Source organism: Carassius auratus, unplaced genomic scaffold (genome assembly GCF_003368295.1).
Source record: "Carassius auratus strain Wakin unplaced genomic scaffold, ASM336829v1 scaf_tig00035131, whole genome shotgun sequence".
Lineage (NCBI taxonomy): Eukaryota > Metazoa > Chordata > Actinopteri > Cypriniformes > Cyprinidae > Carassius > Carassius auratus.
In genome coordinates, this window is record NW_020526206.1 from 175,661 (window position 1) to 183,770 (window position 8,110).

The window sequence follows — 8,110 nt, forward strand, 5'->3', positions numbered from 1 at the left end:
AAGGCTGTCTTTATAGATGCTATAGTGAATTTCAAGTTTCGTCTTCCTTCACATCCGCTCGGCTTTTCTGCATTGTCTTTTCATAGTCTGAACTGCTGTAGATCTTCTCCAAACTGATTTCTGTCTGTTTGTTTTCTTACTGACTATTATTGGAGCAATATCATCAATAACATTCTTAACTTTTGAGTTGAAGGAGTCAAGGAGAATATCAACAGAGTCTGCAGAAATGCTTGGTGTTAGAGATATAGCCTCCATAAATAGTACGCTTGTGTTCTCGTTTATGCATCTCCTTCTGACGGAGACAGATCTAGATTCAGTGGTAGCAGAGATCAGTATATCAAAGAAAATACAGAAGTGATCAGATAGTGCTACGTCCTTAATAACAACGGATGAAATGTTTAGACCCCTACTGATGATTAAGTCTAGAGTGTGTCCTCCTTTGTGTGTGGGTCCATGCACATGCTGAGTCAAGTCAAAAGTGTTTAGAACCGTTATCATTTCTTTTGTAGTTTTGTTTTCTGCATTATCTATGTGAATGTTAAAATCCCCTGCAATTGCAAAACAGTCAAACTCTGAGGAAATTATTGATAACATTTCTGTGACCTCTTCAACAAAGGCTGGAGAGTATTTTGGAGGCCTGTAAATAACAATAAACAGAATGTGTGGAGCACCTTTCAGCACAATCCCTAGATATTCAAAAGACAAGTACTGACCAAATGACACTTGCTTGCATTGATAGACATCTTTAAATAGAGCAGCTACACCCCCACCTCTCCTAACAGTCCTGCAAACACTCATGTAAGTGAAGTTAGGAGGGGCTGCTTCATTTAGGATTGTTGCACTGCAGCTGTCTTCTAGCCATGTTTAGTTTAGAAACATAAAATCCAGATTGTTTGTGGTTATAAAGTAATTGATTAGAAATTATTTATTTTTTTATGGAGCGAATGTTTAAAAATGGTTAACTTAAACTTGATGGCAGTGCTTTGTGTCTCAATAGCAATATTAGTTTGATGCATAATAGGCAGAGATATGCATAGGTATTTACAAAATACTTGAGTAAGAGGTAATAATTACAGATGTAGAATGAATTACAGAAATGAATTACAGAACACAGGTAATGATTTGTGTGTTAGCTGTTTAAGCTAGAGATGGAGGATAAACTGTTTTTATGTGTAAATGTTCTAGTTCACAGAGATCTGTAGCGTCTGTCTGAGGGGAGAAGTGCACACAGGTTGTGTCCGGGGTAAGAGGTGTCTGTGATGATGTCACCTGCACGTTTATTCACTCTGGAGTTGTACAAGTCCTGAAGACTGGGCAGGTGCACACAACTGATCCTTTCTGTGGTCCTAACAGTCCGTTGAGATGAATTTGCTGGCTGATCCAAACCAGACAGTTATAAAAGAGCAAAACAGATTCAATAATAGCCGAGTAAAACTGTGTCATCTGTGCCTGTGGCAGGATTAACTTTTTCAGCTAATGAAAGAAGTACAACCTATGCTTTTTTACAATGGAGTCAATGTGAATGCTTCACTTTGTGTGAACCCCCAAAATCTACATATTCTAATATTTTAAGCATTTTCCCCAATATTCAGATTAAATTAGTTGTTAAAGTTATTGTAGTCGTCTGTGGAAAGCTGCTAGGCTTACTGATTTTTTTATCCATCCAAGAAAACATAATTTAGCACTTTAGTACATTTGCAGATGTATTTTCTCTTTTTAGAGTCACTTTTACAAGTCTCCTGCTTGTTATTACTGTGTCACTTTTTGTACTTTCGTTTAAGTGATATTTTTACACAAACCTGTATTTTACTAGTTAGGCTTTTCTTGACAATCTGAAATGTATTGTTTAACTTTTCTTAAGCTTCAAAGTTATTCAGGTATGTTGTTATTCAGAGTATTTCTTTTTGTTAACCAAAGAAATGTTGAAGGACAAAGAAGAAGAGCCTAGAAAACAATACAGTCAGATGATACAGCAATTAACTTCTAACATCATTAGAAGAATGGCATCTACGCTAATATTAGTCTGTTTCTCTCTTATTCCGAGGTCACCGTAGCCACCAGATCCAATCTGTATCCAGATCAGAGGGTCACTGCAGTCAAGTAAAGTCAAGTCACCTTTATTTATATAGTGCTTTAAACAAAATACATTGCGTCAAAGCAACTGAACAACATTCATTAGGAAAACAGTGTGTCAATAATGCAAAATGATAGTTAAAGGCAGTTCATCATTGAATTCAGTGATGTAATCTCTGTTCAGTTTAAATAGTGAAGTCAACGATATTGCTGTAGATGAAGTGACCCCAACTAAGCAAGCCAGAGGCGACTCCATCGGTGACAGAATGGAGAAAAGACCCTTGGGAGAAACCAGGCTCAGTTGGGGTCCAGTTCTCCTCTGACCAGATGAAACCAGCAGTTCAATTCCAGGCTGCAGCAAAGTCAGATTGTGCAGAAGAATCATCTGTTTCCTGTGGTCTTGTCCTGGTGGTCCTCTGAGACAAGGTCTTTACAGGGGATCTGTATCTGGGGCTCTAGTTGTCCTGGTCTCCGCTATCTTTCAGGGATGTAGAGGTCCTTTCTAGATGCTGATCCACCATCTGGTCTGGATACGTACTGGATCTGGGTGACTGCAGTGACCCTCTGATCTGGATACAGACTGGATCTGGTGGCTACGGTGAACTCAGATGCCATTCTTCTAATGATGTAGAAGGTACATGTTATGTGAAGTGTTCCCTGTTCCGGTTTACCTAATTAATGCAGCCTAAAAATACTTTAACAGATTTGGATATAAGAAGAATATGAGTATGTTATGTGTAAGCCAGGTTAAAGAGATGGGTCTTTAATCTAGATTTAAACTGCAAGAGTGTGTCTGCCTCTTGAACAATCAAATTGCCTGAGTTTTGAGAACCCAGCAGACGTGGAGGATTATAATGTGAAAGTGAAAGTGACGTGACATTCAGCCAAGTAATGTGACCCATACTCAGAATTTGTGCTCTGCATTTAACCCATCCGAAGTGCACACACACACACAGAGCAGTGAACACACACGCATACACACACTGTGAACACACACCCGGAGCAGTGGGCAGCCATTTATGCTGCGGTGCCCGGGGAGCAGTTGGGGGTTCGATGACTTGCTCAAGGGCGCCTAAGTCGTGGTATTGAAGGTGGAGAGAGAGCTGTACATGCACTCCCCCCACCCACAATTCCTGCCGGCCCAAGACTCAAACTCACAACCTTTCGATTGGGAGTCCAACTCTCTAACCATTAGGCCACGACGGAGCTAACAGGAGCTCATTCAAATACTGAGGTGCTAAACAATTCAGGGCTTTAAAAGTAATAAGCAATATTTTCAAATCTATACGGTGTTTGATGCAGTCACCCGGATACAGTACGTATCCAGACCAGATGGTGGATCAGCACCTAGAAAGGACCTCTAAAGCCCTGAAAGACAATTCAATTCAATTCAAGTTTATCTGTATAGCACTTTTTATGATACAAATCATTACAAAGCAACTTTACGGAAAATTACTTTTCTACAATATTTAATAGTAGCTTATAAGTGGTGACTGTCAGTTTGTGCGCATGACAGGATTTTTCAGAAAAATTAATACAACATGTAGTCAGCTAGACGATGAACATTATTAACAGCAATAATTATATGATGCAGTCACACTTTTTAGCAATATGTGTTAGTTCTGTTTGTTCAGGGTTAGCATCATCTGAGGGCCTCTGAGGGTCAGCATCATCTCTTCTCTGGTGTTCTGGATCCAGACTGGAGCTTGTGTAAATCCTAGTTACCATGGGATGTAAATCCCGTGGCAAAACATAGAAACAAAATAGAGACATCATTAGCATAGCTGCTGATCCAACAAACTAAAATTAATTAGTTTAACCCAAGCTAAAGAATAAGAATGTGCATTTGATCAGATGCAACTACACTCACAATTTAAGAGATACATTATTCAAATGCTTGGCGAAAGAGATGCGTTTTTAATCTAGATTTAAACAGAGAGAGTGTGTCTGAACCCCGAACATTATCAGGAAGACTATTCCAGAGTTTGGGAGCCAAATGTAAAAAAGCTCTACCTCCTTTAGTGGACTTTTCTATCCTAGGAACTACCAAAAGTCCAGCGTTGTGTGACCTTAGGGTGCGTGATGGGTTGTAGCGTGGTAGAAGGCTAGTTAGGTACGCAGGAGCTAAACCATTTAGGGCCTTGTAGGTAAGTAATGATAATTTGTAACTGATACGGAACTTAATAGGTAGCCAGTGCAGAGACTGTAAAATTGGGGTAATATGATCATATTTTCTTGACCTCGTAAGGACTCTAGCCGCTGCATTTTGGACTACCTGTAGCTTGTTTATTGACGAAGCAGGACAACCACCTAGAAGTGCATTACAATAGTCCAGTCTAGAGGTCATGAATGAACTAGCTTTTCTGCATCAGAAACAGATAACATGTTTCGTAGCTTGGCAATGTTTCTAAGATGGAAGAATGCATCTCCTTCTGACAGAGACTGACAAACCCCCCAAGTCAGATTTTTTAACTCACTCTGTTAGCTTAGATAATTGAGAAGTTTCATCTGGTCTCATTGAGATATATAGCTGAGTATCATCAGCATAACAGTGGAAGCTAATTCCGTATTTTCTAATAATATTACCAAGGGGCAAAATGTATATTGAAAATAGAAGATGACCTAGGACGGATCCTTGTGGCACTCCATATTTTACTGATGATAAATGAGATGACTCCCCATTTAAATAAACAAAATGGTAGCGATCAGACAGGTTGGATCTAAACCATCTTAGAGCCTGCCCTTGAATACCTGTATAGTTTTGTAATCGATCTATGAGTATGTCATTATCTATGGTGTCGAACGCAGCAGTAAGATCAAGTAAAACTAGAAATGAGATGCAGCCTTGATCTGACGCAAGAAGCAGGTTATTTGTAATTTTAACAAGTGCAGTTTCTGTGCTATGGTGGGGCCTGAAACCTGACTGAAATTCTTCATACAGGAATATATATATATATTTTTTTTTTTGCAGGAAGGAGCTCAATTGAGCAGACACAATTTTTTAAAAAATTTTAGACATAAATGGAAGATTAGAAATAGGCCTATAATTTGCCAGTTTACTAGGATCTAATTTTGGTTTCTTAATAAAAGGCTTAATAAACACCAGCCTAAATGGTTTTGGGACATGACCTAAAGTTAACGACGAGTTAATAATATTGAGAAGCGGTTCTTCGGCTACAGGTAACAACTCTTTCATTAATTTAACGGTACAGGATTGATCTAATAAACATGTTGTTGGTTTAGATACAATGATAAGTTTATTTAGCACTTCCTGTCCTATATTTGTAAAGTGCTGCAGTTTATCTTTGGGTGCGATGGATGAAACTGAAGTGTTAGATGCTGTAGAATCTACATTTGTTATTGTATTTCTGATGTTATCTATTTTATCAGTGAAGAAATTCATAAAGTCATTACTATTAAACGTTGGTGGGATATTTGAATCAGGTGACGTCTGGTAATTTGTTAATTTAGCCACTATGATTAATAAAAACCTTGTTTTGTTTTGGTTATTTTCTATGAGTGTGTGTATATGCTCAGCCCTAGCAGTTTTTAGGGACTGTCTATAGCTGGACATACTGTTTTTCCATGCAATTCTAAAAACTTCCAAGTTAGTTTTTCTCCATTTGCGTTCAAGACTACGAGTTTCTTTTTTGAGGGAGTGAGTATTACTGTTATACCATGGTACAGTACGTTTTTCTCTAACCTTTTTCAATTTGATGGGGGCAACAGCTTCTAATGTATTAGAGAAAATAGTGCCCATGTTGTCAGTCATTTCGTCTAATTCATGTGTATTATTGGGTACAAATAGCAGCTGAGATAGATCAGGAAGGTTATTTGCGAATCTTTCTTTGGTGGCTGGAACAATAGTTCTGCCCAGACGGTATCGCTGAGACATATAGTTAATATCAGTTATACGCAGCATGCACGATACAAGGAAATGGTCTGTAATATCATCACTTTGAGGTATAATATCTATAGCAGTAAGATCGATTCCATGAGATATAATTAAATCTAGTGTATGATTAAAACGATGAGTGGGCCCGGTGACATTTTGCTTGATTCCAAAGGAGTTTATTAGGTCAGTAAATGCAAGTCCTAATGCATCATTTGTATTATCAACATTAATATTTAAAATCTCCCATGATTTGCGCTTTATCAACTGTAACCAGAAGGTCTGAGAGGAAATCTGCAAAAAGACAGCGGAGACCAGGACAACTAGAGCCCCAGATACAGATCCCGTGTAAAGACCTTGTCTCAGAGGTCCACCAGGACAAGACCACAGGAAACAGATGATTCTTCTGCACAATCTGACTTTGTTGCAGCCTGGAATTAAACTACTGGTTTCGTCTGGTCAGAGGAGAACTGGACCCCAACTGAGCCTGGTTTCTCCCAAGGTTTTTTTCTCCATTCTGTCACCGATGGAGTTTCGGTTCCTTGCCGCTGTCGCCTCTGGCTTGCTTAGTTGGGGTCACTTTTCATCCTCAGCGATATCGTTGACTTGATTGCAAATAAATGCACAGACACTATTTAAACTGAACAGAGATGACATCACTAAATTCAACGATGAACTGCCTTTTTGTTTTATTGACACACTGTTTTGCTGTTTAATGTTGTTCAGTTGCTTTGCCATAATCTGTATTGTTAAAAGTGCTATATAAATAAAGGTGACTTGACTTGACTGTATAGTAAAAGAGTAAAAAGGTCCTCTACTGGCAGACTGGTGTTGATACTGACATGACAGCTACTGCTTTATTATAAAATATATATATGTATATATATATATATATATATATATATATATATATATATATATATATGTATATATGTGTATATATATATATATATATATATATATATATATATATATATATATATATATATATTAGATGGTGTTACGTTCATGGACTGTCTCTTTCCTTATTTGGTCTTTTTCCTGTTCTTGTGTAGTTAATTGATTGATTCCCACCTGTCTCCAGTTCCCTCATTACCTCCTGTGTTCTCAAATACCCTGTCTGTTCAGTTCTTACTCGTCCGTGATTATTATGATGTAATGATGTTAATGTGTTGTATATTGTCTGTTATCTCCTTCGATGTTCAGTAAACTCCTCATTTGATCAAGACCCTCCTCGAGCGCTTTATTCTATACTAGAGTACACCCACCCAACTGTAAAAGAATCACGAACCAAAACATTATAGTCAGCTGCGTTTTTTCTTTCTTTTGTTTTTGTTTTCCTCCCTCTCCCGGAATGGCTATTCCAGCTGTCCGACTCCTATGCCTGGAGCAACTGGACCATTCGCTGGAGGACCATACCAGGGACTTTCTCGATCTGGCGTGCCTTACCCACTTCCCCGACCGCTTCTGTTTCTGATGCAGAAAAGCTAGTTCATGCATTCATGACCGCTTCCCCGATGACTTCCTCATCTGTGATTATTGTGATGTAATGATGTTAATGTGTTGTATATTGTCTGTTATCTACTTCGATGTTCAGTAAACGCCTCATTTGATCAACCTTTATTTGAGCGCTTTATTCCATACTAGAGTACACCCCCAGATGGCAATGGCAATGCCAATTTTATTTACATAGCATTATTTACTGTAACCAGAGTTGACCAATGTGATTTACAACATAATATCTTAAAACAGCAATAAAATAATGAAAATAAAAGTAAAATTAAAAGCCTTATCGAACAAATGGGTTTTTAATTAAGATTTAAAACTGATCACAGATTAAGCCATTCTAATAAAAATGGGCAGATCATTCCAGAGTCTTGGTGCAATTGAAACAAAAGCTTGATCCACTCAGTGTTGTCTTGGGGATAAACAAGAGTTTTTGGAGGACTGAAGAAGTCTAGTTCGACTGTGCTCAATACATAAATCAGATATATAGAATGGAGCCATATCAAATAGTGACTTTTAGACAATTTGTCAAATTTTAAAATATACTCTGTAATGCACAGGCAGCCAGTGTAAGACTGTAGAACTGGAGTAATATGATCATGTTTATGAATACCGGTCAAAAGTTTAGCTGACGCATTC